Here is a 12,679-nt window from a genome sequence, read left to right as displayed (position 1 = left end):
GAGTGACGATTTTTTTCAGGATCTTTTTCTTATTTTTATGTATTTTCATGAATTTTTTTATTTTTATTTTTATTTTTTTGACAATTTAAGACTTTCTGAGGACTAGGCATAGAATCTTTCGAGGTGCATGATATTTATTGGATCATCCAGAGGATATCTTTTAAGAGTGGCCAACTAATAGGCCCCTGATCCATATTTTGTTGTGATTACATATGGTCCAAGCCAATTAGGCTCGAACTTGCCTTTCTTTTCTCTTTCTTGAAGATTTTTCTGATTTTCCATGAGGACAAGATCACCAATTTGAAATTCTCGGGTTCTGAATTTCTTGTGGTAACTCATGCGTAGATGGTTTTGATATACCTGGAGATGGTTCAAGGCCTTGAGACACCTTTCATCTAACAATTCTAGCTCTTGTAGGCGGGCAATTCTGTATTCTTCATCTGGTAGGATATTTTGCAGTGATACCGTTAGAGAGGGGATCCTGATCTCAAGGGGGAGGACAACTTCAAAGCCAAAGACAAGGGAATAAGGGGTGGCACCTGTGGGTGTGTGGATGGAGGTGTGGTAGGCCCACAAAGCAGGATGGAGTTGGAGGTGCCAATCACGGACAACTTCATTGACTGTCTTTTTGAGAATTTTGATTAAGGTTTTGTTAGAAGCCTCATCTTGACCATTACCTTGGGGGTAATATAGGGTGGAGAAGTGATGTTGGATGTCGAATTTTTGGCAGAGTTCTTTGACATCCTGGTTTTTAAATTGTCTGCCATTATCTCTAATGATAACTTTTGGAATGCCATAGCGACAGATCGAGTAGTTTAGGATGAATTTGGAAATTTTCTTACCAGTGGTAAAAGCAAGAGGGATAGTCTCTACCCACTTGGTGAAATACTCGGTGGCAGTGATAATGAATTTATGCCTGTTGGAGGATGAAGGGTGGGTTTTTCCAATGAGATTGAGCCCCCACTATGAGAAGGGCCAGGGTGTAATGAACGGCTACAATTCTTGTGATGGTGCATGAATATTGTCACCATGTTGTTGGCAAGGGATGCATTTCTTCACATAGTTATATGCATCTACTTCCATTTTAGGCCAATAATATCCTATTCTCAAAATCCTTTTAGCCAAGGTGAGCCCACCTGAGTGTGCCCCACATATGCCTTCATGTACTTCACGTAGTGCCTATTCCACCTCTTGTTTATCTAAACACCTTAGGAGGGAACCATCAAAATGCCTTTTGAATAGGGTGTCTCCAAGGATGATGTAATGAGCACATCAACAAATGAAGGTTTGTTGTTGAATTTTGGTAAGGTGTGGGGTGAATGGCATTGTCTTTTAGGAAAGTGAAGGTTTCTTGGTACCAGGGGGACTCGGGACCAATGAGTACACACACCATTTCAGATTTCGATAGATTGTATGCTGGTATAAATAGTTGCTCAACCAAGAACTCACACTTCTGACTATGTGCTGACATCTGAAGAAGGGAGCCAATGGTGGCCATTGCATCTATAGCCCTATTGTTTGTTTGTAGGACTTGATCAAACTTGATTGTTGTGAAGTGTTTCTTAATATCTTCAACCATGCTACGATAGGGGAGGAGTTTGTCATATTTTGTTTGGTATTCGTCATTGACTTGTTTTATGACAAGTTGGGAATCACCATAGACTTGTAATTCCCTTATCTTCCATTGGATAGCCAAGCATAATCTTGTAATGAGTGCCTCATATTCTATGATGTTGTTGTTACATGCAAAAGCTATCTTGTAGGATTTTAAGATGCAATCTCCCTGAGGTGTGATCAGTAGTATTCCTTTTCCCGATCCATTTTGGGTGCAAGAGCCATCAAAGTATAATTGCCATGTGGAGGATGTGGTGACAGTCATAATGAATTCATCTGGTAGTTCTATAAGAATAGGATGCTCACCTGGAAGTGGAGCGTCAGCCAACTAGTCTGTGATGACTTGTCCCTTGATTTCTTTTCTGTCTACATATTCAATGTCAAACTTGCTTAATAGCATGACCCATTTAGCAGTTCTGCCAGTGATGGCAACTTTTGACAAGAGATATTTAAGCGGGTCAATCTTAGCAATTAGTTTTGTTTTGTTATTCAACATATAGTGTCAAATTTTTTGTGTGCTAAATACCAATTCCAGGCATGCTCTTTCAATTGGGGTATAATTGAGTTCATACCCGAGTAGTGTCCGACTAATGTAATATATGGCATGTTCCTTCCCTTGATCATTTGTTTGTGCCAATAATGCACCCAATGCCACCGTGGTAGCGCATATGTACAAAATAAGAGGTTTTACAGGAGTAGGAGGCATAAGAACTGGAGGTGATGCCAGATATTCTTTTAGTTTTTCAAAGGCCTTTTGACACAAGTAGTCCCATTTGAATTTTGTGTCTTTGTACAACAGGTGTGCAAATGGATGGCACTTATTTGTCAGTTGTGAAATAAAATGTCTAACAGATTGGAGTTTCCCCTGAAGGCTGTGCAATTGTCTGAGAGTTTTTGGTGGAGGCATTTTCATGATGGATTTAACCTTTTCAGGGTCGACATCGATGCCTCTGCGAGAAACAATGAAACCTAGTGGTTTTCCCGATGTCACACCAAAAACACACTTCTTAGGATTTAGGCACAATTTGTATTTTTACAATCTTTCAAAGATCTACCTTAAGATAGGGATGCATTCTTGTCTTGTCTTTGATTTTCCTAGCAGATCGTCCACATAGTCCTCCATAATTTTATGCAAGAGGTCATGAAAAATCATCGTCATGGCACACTGATATGTGGCTCCAGCATTTTTGAGGCCAAAAGACATGACCCGGTAACAAAAAGTCCCCCATGGTGTTCTGAATGCAATTTAATGTTGATCTTCGTCTAAAATCTTGATTTGATTATATCCAAAAAATCCATCCATAAGTGATAGCATCTAATGCCCTGCTATAAGGTCCACAATCATATCTATGTTGGGGAGTGGGAAATCATCTTTAGGACAAGCCTTATTTAGATCTCAAAAATCAATACAGATGTAGATGCCCCAACGGGTTTGCCGATAGGTACAATGTTGGAGACCCATTTAGCGTAGTCTATTGGTTTGATGAATTCTGCGTCCAACATCTTTTAGAGTTTTGCCTTGACCAAGAGTGCAATATGTGGATGCATTTTGCATAACTTATGTTTTATAGGTTTTGCATCTGGGTGGACAATGAGATTATGAACCACCAAGTCAAAATCTAGACCTAGCATATCAACACAAGACCATGCAAAATTGATTTTTGTCTCTGTGAGGAAATTGATGAAGTCTTGTTTCTCTTGCTCTGTGAAGGACTTGGCAATGAGCACTTTTTTTGGAATGTCTTTGGTGCCCATATTGATACTGTATGTTGCTTCTATTAACATATTTGTCTTGTCTTATGGAAGATAACCAATGGTAGGGAGGTCAAGTCCCTCATCCTCAAGTGCCTTTTCTAGGTTTTCACTTTCGGATATGCCCTTTGTTTTTTCTTTTTTCTCATCCAAAGGTGCCTCAGAGAGGTTTTCACCTAAGGAATCATGTTTTTTCTTTTTATTATCTTTTTTATGGCTAAGGGCATTGACCTGACTACCAAAGTATCCCTTTTCATGTAGCTGAATATCGTGTACTCTGTTGCAGTCTTCCAAATTTCGCATAGTTAGGAGAGTAATGAGACCATTATCATTGGCACAGATATCTAAAGTGGGTTTGTCTCATTGGCCCCAGTCTATGAGTTCAAGATGGACAAGATCTAGCTCATGTGAAATGGGAGAGGTTATGGGGGTAATGGCATTGATGTGAGTGTCAAAGAAGATATCATTTTCGTATTCATAAGGCATTTCATGGAACTCCTCTTTATCAGAGCTTTCGATATCCAAGGAAGGACTTGAAGGGGCACCAGCGATAGTAATCTTAGGCACCGGGGTGTACCTCGAGCCTCTATTGTACTTGTAGGAGATAGGATTTATGGGTGCTTTTCTTCCTTTCTCCTCTCGTCCCAAGCCATGTCCTTTGTAACCCATTTTTTCAACTATAGCTGATGCTTTTGGATACATTTTTTTAGATATTTTTGTAGGGTCTTTATCTTCTACCCAGTATAGCCATGAAGAGACATCTGTGTCAAGGCTCTCCTCCTCAAGTGTGCCCCATTAGTGGAAGGTGGTATCTTTGCATTGTATGACCAGTTTCTGATCTTTTTTGAGCTCTTTTGGTTTTCCAAATGACTTAGGAGATAAGGGGAGGTTGCCTATTAATAAGAAATCCTCCAATTTGTATTCTTCGCAACCATTATCCAAGATCTTGATTTGTGTGTCTGGCTGGGATGAGGTGGAGGCAATATTTGATGTGTCAGATGGAGGAGTTGGCGAGGTTCTATTTAGTGGGCATTGATATGGATGTTTCCCCTCTAAGATCTTGCAATATTGAAAAGGTTGTGGATCACCTTTGATAGTGATCTCTCTTCCATTGAAGGGGAATTTGATGCATTGGTGATAAATGGAGGGTACAGATTACAAGGAGTTAATCCATGGCCGACCGAGAAGGATGTTGTAGGGGAGATCAAGATCTAGTACTTGGAAAGGGGTTTCAATTATGATAGGGCCCACTTAAAGAGGTAAGGTGATAATGCCCTTTGAAACTCTTTCCACATCATCATATGCTTTTATTGTGATCCTTCCTGATGTGTCTACCAAGTCCTTAGAAAGTCCCAATTGTTTTATTAACTTGTATGTACATAGATTGAGTCCGGATCCACTGTTTATCAGGATACGTTTGACCTTGTGCTTCTCGATAAGGGATTCGATGTGAAAAGGTTTATTATGGTCTTCATCTGTAGGAGCATCATTGGAAGTGAACACAAGGTGTTGCTGGGCAGCAAGGTTCCCAATGAGAGCTTGGAATTTGGGTAGCATTGATATTATCAGGAACGCAAGACTCAAGGAGGGCTTGTTCCAAAATTTATTTATGGACAAGGGAAGTCTTGAGAAGTTCTAGAATGGAGATCTGTGCAGGGGTCTTCCCAAGTTGGTCAAGGAGGTCATATCGACGGGTGGAAGACATGGGTGGAGGGTTTGGTGGGGGGGGAGCTCCTTGGACGATGACTTTACCTTGGCACGTGGTTACATTGCAGTCACTCTGAGAGTAGGGGGTGGAAGGTGTAGCACCTTGAATGACTATCCTAGAAGGATTAGATCTACTTTGGGAAGGGGGAGGATTAACTCCTTGGATAGTTATGACATTAACATGATTGTCTATGGGCTCAATGTGACCTACTAAAGAGTCAAAGTCGGTTATTTGATTAGTGTAGTCATAGTTCACTATGTTAGATGATGAGCCTTTTCCCTTATCATGTTTCGGGAAGGGTTCCTGGTACATTTTGAGTTTTTCATTGTTATTACCAGGTTTTGTATTTGCTACTTCAATTTCACCCCTATCAATGAGATCTTGTATGTAAATTTTAAGCTTCATGCATTTTCATGTATCATGTCCCTTGATACGATGATACTCACAATATGCATTGTCATTATACCACCTAGGTTTGGGTTGATTGGGATCAAACGGGTGAGTGATCGGGAAAACCACTACGCCTGCTTGAACAAGCTTTTGAAACACCACTTCAATAGGTTCAACAAGAAGAGTGAAGTCTCTTGGAGCCCTGTTATTGGATCGGGGTGGTCGCCCCTGGATTGAGACATTGCTGTGAGGCTTTTGGGACTGATTTTGATTATTTTGATTGTTGAATTGATGATTACTGGTGGTGAGTTTTGGAGGAGCGGCCATGGTCTAGACCCATTTTGCATCAGTTACATCGTCATTGACTACGTTCTTGTTCTTGGACCAGAATTTTGGTTTATCATAAGAGGAAGAATTTTGAGTTGATCATTGGTAGTGTTTCAAGGTTCCTTCCTCTAACAAGACACATTCGAGGGCTAGGTCCTTATCAGTCAATTTTTTGAAAGATTTAATACATTGAGATGTCAGATGTCTTGAAAGATCGGGCACCAGGTACTTTTGAAATAATTCAATTTGGTGTTGTTCTGGCATGTCCCATTGGAATTTCTTGATGAGGTGTTGCCATCTTTGCAAGAAGTTGGCGAAAGTGTCTCTGGGCCTTTGCTTTGTGTTACACAGGTCCATCATGAAACATCATTAGCCATGTTGTAGGCATAGTGAGCCACCAAATTTTCTGCCAAGTCTGGAAAGGAGATAATGGAACCTTGTGGTAAGGACGAGAACCATGCCAGGGCATCTCCTATGAGACTCTTAGGGAAGAGCCTTTTAAGGTATAGGTCACTATAGGAGACTTCTTTGCATAGGATGTGAAATTCCTGGACATGGTCGCGGGGGTCCCCTTTGCCTTCATACTTGGTGAATTTAGGGATCTCAAACCCTGGGGGGTAGGGTGCAACTAATATAGACAGGTGATAAGGACAAAATTCCTCAAACGAGTAAGGTTTCCTCTTATTAGTCCCTTCTTTCATGTCCTTGATGATGTTTTTCATGTCCTAAATTTCTTTAATGAGGTCTTGTTGTGGATTTTGGAAATGATGGATTGCGTTCACCCCTAGAATTGCATGAGTTATGGAAGGTACACCACCACTAATGTATTGATATGATGAGGAATCAAGAATGTGAGATGTGATGGCCGATGTTGCAGGGACTTGAGTGATAGTTGGTTGTGATCCACAAACTGTTGTGATAGGATTAAGTGCGGCTCGAATGAGGTTAGTGACATTGTTGACAGGAACTAAAGTTTGTGGAATAGAAATATATGGTTGAGTAGAAGAAGATGGTATAGAGGCATGTTGGAGAATAGATGAGATCGGATTTGATAGTGGTATAGATGGTAAGGAGGAAGGAGGTGGAATGGAGACCATGGGGGGAGGTGTCACGGGTGTTATTGATTGATTTTGAATGATTGGCGGGGCCGTAATTGATTGAGTTTGAATAACAGGTGCAACATTCTGCGTGGGAGCGAGGTCTCCTTGTGGTTGTTGACCAAGGGTGGATTTATCAAAATCAGGTGGGAGTTGAGCTCCATTTTCAAGGAGGGTCTTTAGAAGAATAGTAGGATTGCATTGGATAAATTTCTCAATCATCTCTTGGTTATAAGAGTCTGCTAGGAACGTTTGCACTTCTGGAGAGAGCTCATCTTGGTAAACCATATTAGAATTTTCTGTTTGATTTTCAGTTCTAGGTTGCACACTTTGTGTAGGATCTTGTGTAGGATCTTCATATAGGACACTAATGTCTGACATACCATATTGTTGTTTAGCCATATTTTTCTTTTGAGATCGAGTCGTGACCATACAAGAATAACCTTAGAAAAGATTGGAGGAGGAAATTTTTGATGAGAGGACTTAGCGAGACTTTTGGATTTTTGGATTTGTCTTTGATGAAAAAGGATTTTTTTGATTGGTAGGATCCTTGGATTAGAACCCGGATTTGATTAGGATTGACACCTTAGTCCTTGGATGAGGATCTTAGGTGGTAGATGAAACCACAAGCGAGGTAATGACCAATTTGGGTAGAATTTAGACCTTGGAATGATGATTATAAAGCCTTTCTTCCACTAAGGGTTGACTAATGACCCTAAGGAAAGCAAAGGTGTACGTTAAGAGTCTTGATTGACTCAAAGGATAAGGAAAAGGTACTTGGAGAGTATTCTTCTTCAAGTACAAAAGCCAAGTGATTAAGGATGAGGTCTAAATGAAACTTCACAAGGCATGCAGCCTTAATGTGAGGTTAAATTGAATTAAAGGATGATTTAATTTGGATTTTGAGAATTGATTTGATAATTGAAATGATTGATTTTGTGATTGATTGATGTGCTAAGTCCTTAGGAAAAGATTAAGGATGATTGATTGAAGAGGGATGATAGTGATGATTAGAATAAATTTGATGACTAGGCTATCCTTGGTATGAACATGACTCAATAGATGATCGGTTCGGATGGCAAGTTGTATGAAGGGATAGGACCACCCTAATTTTGATGATAGTTGGTGTTGAAAGACAAACCTAAACCTTGATGGAGGGAACAAACTCTTAATTCATCACTAGCATCAAACTCATTGCTATGGCCATGGACGTAATCGTGGTAATGGTGCAAGAATGTCATGTGTTTAAGTAAGAATTTGCGGTTTGTATACCAAAATTTCTGACATCTAATGAGTTGTGCTTGTGTGAGATTATTCTTCTTGATAGGTCAGTGGATTGACTTCTTAGAATGCTTATACAACTTAGGTTCATGAAACATGAGACAAACGGAGTTTTGATGCAATTAGGACTTTGTGTGGATAGTGACTTGGATGATTGTTTGCTTTTAGACAAATGTTTTTGCAAAGTGTTTGAGGATAATGACGTGTTTTTAGTCTAATTTTGGAAAGCAAGTATCAAGCAAAGAAAACACAATGATCAAATGAATTTTAGCTCAAATACACTCATGCTCATGTACAACATTCTTAAGGCTAGCAAGGACAATAGTCATTGGATCCCAATCAGCTTCCCAGCTACGCTTATGCAGAGCGGACACTTAGATGCTTGAACCCATTGCCTTCCCTCCACGACACTCACTTCTTTAGGTCAGCCAAGCCTCAATTACCATGAAAACTCCTCATGGTGAACTTTGTGTCTCTACTAAGGGTCATAAAAATATGGGCGGCTTTGGAGGTCCAACCTCCTGCACCAATGACTAGAAGGTTTTTGGTCACTATGCACAAGGTGTTTAATATGTCTTCCCATTAGGAGCTACCCTTCGCGGTTGTGCAAGCACAATTGAGGCCTATAGCCCAACTAAGCACCAAGAACTTAGTAGTCACACAAGCGTGATTGAGATCTATAGGATCCTACTAAGCACCCAATGTGAGAGTGAACTCTCATATAGCCCCAACCATTGACCCTTTCATCATCAATGGCCTATTTATTATAGTGAGTTGGGAACCCCAGGTCCAGGTGTACTCACTTAGGTCATTCCCCTCTTACCTTCTCAAAGAGAAAGCTAGGAGGGCAGGCCTGCTAAAGGTAAGCATGCAACAAACATGAAAAAATTGGAGGGTCTGGATTTCTGATCATCTAGCTAGACGAGAGCATACTCTCCTACCTTTACGCTTTTCACAAAACACAAAAGACAATGGTTCATTTATCCTTTAATTAAATCTAGGTGCCTAGTTAAGAAAAGACACAATGTTTGGTTGTAACTCCTAGGCAACCTACGAAATAGTTTGGATTAATAGTTTTTTGTGTTTCTTAGGTCTTGGACAACCTATGAAGTTGCAAAACTAAAAAAAAGAAAAATCAGTAGTCACTGGCCTCCAGAAACAGTGCACGCGCTGAAACGTAGTCAGTCACGCTGAAGCGCCTATGCAGGCGCCAAAACGCCTGTGTACACGTTGTAGTTGACAGAAACCAAAACTAACAAAAAGAAATTAAAACAAACAGAAATTGTGATTTTATACCTCTTTGTCGCACTATTCTGGATTGGTCATATTGAAACACTTGCACACGCGCTAAAGCACTTTTGCTTGCGTCGAAACTCCTGCGCCCACATTGAAAGCCTGAAAATAGGGAAAAAGGGTTAGCGGTTAAATTTAAAAATTCAAATTTAAAAAACAAAATTTTTGTCGAGGGTGGGAATTTTTGAAAATGGTCGCACTGGTTCAGTTTTCCTTGCGCTGACGTGCCTGCGCATGAGTCGAATAGATAAACAGAGAGTAAATTTAAAAAAAAGAAAGCGAGAATTTTTTTTTGAATTTTTAAGTTTGGTCGCGTTGGTGGGCCTGCACTCATGTTGATGCACCTGCGCACATGCCGAACCTGAATCTCTCACGCTATTCAGATACCTGTGACTTGCAAACTCACAAAAACTCAAAAAAATATTATTTTTAGGGACGTGGGTCCCATCGGGCGTGCTAGAATGAAGATGTGAAAAAGAAGCAAGGTGGATTCGGATGGTTAGCATACAAACAAAACACTAAAACATATACAAACATGAAGCATAAATCAAATCAATTAAAAAAATGAAGATAGTTGTTTTTACCTTACAAACCTTTACCTTCTCCCTAAGATGGAGCTTGGATGAAGTCCAAGTGCGCCCAAATGCCTCCAACGTGATGTCGATTTGATCCTAGTTTTCTTGATGTGGTTGGCTCTCCAACATTGTGCACAAATGGATGTGATGGATTTGAAGGATGAGATGGATAATATGGGTAAGCATGGATGAGGAGTAACTTTGGCATGATAAGGGTGCAAAGATGGTTTCCTAGGCACAAACTAGCAGCATGAACTTGCTAAAATTGGAGATGAAATGTGAGGGGATGGAGTCCTTAATTTATAGGTAGAGAGGAGGAGAAATGAAGTGATAGGATTGACCTAAGATGGAGGGTCAGGATTCCTTGTGAGCCCACACAAGGCCCAAGAGGAGGTGTGAAGACCAAGAGATATGCCTTAAAGGCATTTCTTGTCTCTACACTCCTCAAGGTTCATTGGGAAGACTTCCCAATGTGCCTTGAGAAGAGCAAGGGATAGGATATTTCTTGAGGAATGGAAAGGAAGAATTAAAAATTCTTCAAAAGGGATGCTCATGGGGATTGGAGGAATAAGGAGGAATTAAAAATTCCTTGGAAGATGAGATGCCTAGAGGAATGTGAGATTTTGAAAATCTCACATTCACCTAGGAAAAGAGCATTTAAGGAGAGTGGTTGGATGGAAGGGACAAGGAGTTGACTTTGTGGCTAATCATGATGATTAGCCACTAACAACTCATTAGGAAGGATATTAGAGGAAATATTAGGTGAGATTAGGGTAGATAAGATTTGTAGGAGGATTTGACTAGGAGAGAGAATGAGTGGAGGGAATTAAAAATTAGAAGAATAATGCTAAGTGAGCTTAGGGAGTTTCTAGAGGAATTTATTAGGTTAATGATGGATTAGAAAAAGGTGATTTGTAGGAATCACTTAGGTTAACTAATTAATTGAAATTAATTAGTTAAGAGGAGGAATTTAAGTTGATTTAATATTGAGGATTTTTAGAAGAATAAAAGGGGATTGATTTATTAAATAAATCAATCAATAGACTATAGTGACAATATTAATTATAATTTATTAATATTGAGGAGGAATTTGAAAAATGGCATAATCAATAAATTAATTATGTTAGGAATTTAAAAATAATTAAATAATTATTTTTAAGTGTCTATAGTCTACATTATCTACATAGTAGTCTTCAATGTATGGGTCTAAAAGGAAATGATAAATTCCCATTTGAACAACCCAATCTTGGGCCAAACAACGTTCAATTAGAAATAATTGACGGTTTGAATATCCTTGCTGAGGAATTAATAGTTGATCAAGAACAATACAACATAGTCCAAGCTGTCATAGATGATGAAGTTTAGAAGTCAGTACAAATAAACGTAGACCTCAAAAATTGAATTAAAAAAAGGCAGAATTTGAAGCTTTTAGGCAATACACTGATAATATTGTGTTCAAATTTTAGAATCCTTGACAACAAGTCATCATTCATAGATTGCATTATTTGCACTTTTGTCTTTAGGAAGTCATAGAAGCATACTTAGTTGCATTTAATTGAGTCTTGCATACACATCTTAGAGAGTCAAGATCACTTTGGAACAATATTCATGCCATTAACTTGTACTCAAAAGGAAAAACACTAGATGGATCCTAACAATGACCCCTTGGTTAACCCCAAATGGAATATGGATCTATCAACACCACAACAAACACAGGGTCGCACATTGGCAACACTATCAACAAACACAAACATGATGCCTTCCATTTATGAAATACAACACAATTTGACAAAAGAGGAATTGGAAGCAACCCAACAAGATCTTGTGACACTTATGATTCTCAATGCTCTCATCATTAATGATAGAGATATACATCTCGCTCTCTTAGTCCAGAATGGGGCCAAGTTACCTCCAAGGGTAGACATTTCAGTGTTATTGTTGTAAGGTGTGACATTGAATCAAAATATACCTCAAATGACTATTGCAACACAGGCTCAAGCAACAATTGCTACATCAATGCAAGGTATATCTCAAAGTGTCCATATGGCTTTAACCTCGACGCAGTCAACAGTGGCATCAACAAGTACCAATCTCACATTTTTTACAATGCCCAACATGATGATTCAAGCTCCAATGGCTCACAACACTACTTTGGAAAACATAACTCAACCCTTAGTTTTAGTTGGTTCCACCTACAGTATCTAGAATGTGAATCAAGGGACAACTAGCCCAGCTTAGCCTAATGTCAGTCCATAGTTTGCATACTTTACACCACCTAGTGGAACTTATGGTGCACAAGTACCTGGTCAGTCTACATTTCAACAAGCTCAAAGGTACTCAAATACTATCCCTTTTGTGGGAAATACTCATCAAGTCAAAACACCATTGACCCAAACATAGATCCTGACCCAACAAATGGAGAACCTTCAAAAGAAAATGGCCAGTATGCAAGCAGTTAATGATAAAAATAGCTACACAATGGAAGACCTATGTCCATGTCCTTTTGACAGAAAGTTATACATGCCACCATTTCTCCAATATTTTGAAACTCCAAAGTTCAACAAGTATAGAGGGAAAGATGATCCTCGACAACATGTCAGAGAATTATTCACGACATGTATTGAAGTAGCTGACAATGATAC

This window comes from Cryptomeria japonica, chromosome 8 (assembly GCF_030272615.1).
Source record: "Cryptomeria japonica chromosome 8, Sugi_1.0, whole genome shotgun sequence".
Taxonomy (NCBI): Eukaryota; Viridiplantae; Streptophyta; class Pinopsida; order Cupressales; family Cupressaceae; genus Cryptomeria; species Cryptomeria japonica.
Note: the sequence above shows the minus strand (reverse complement) of the source record.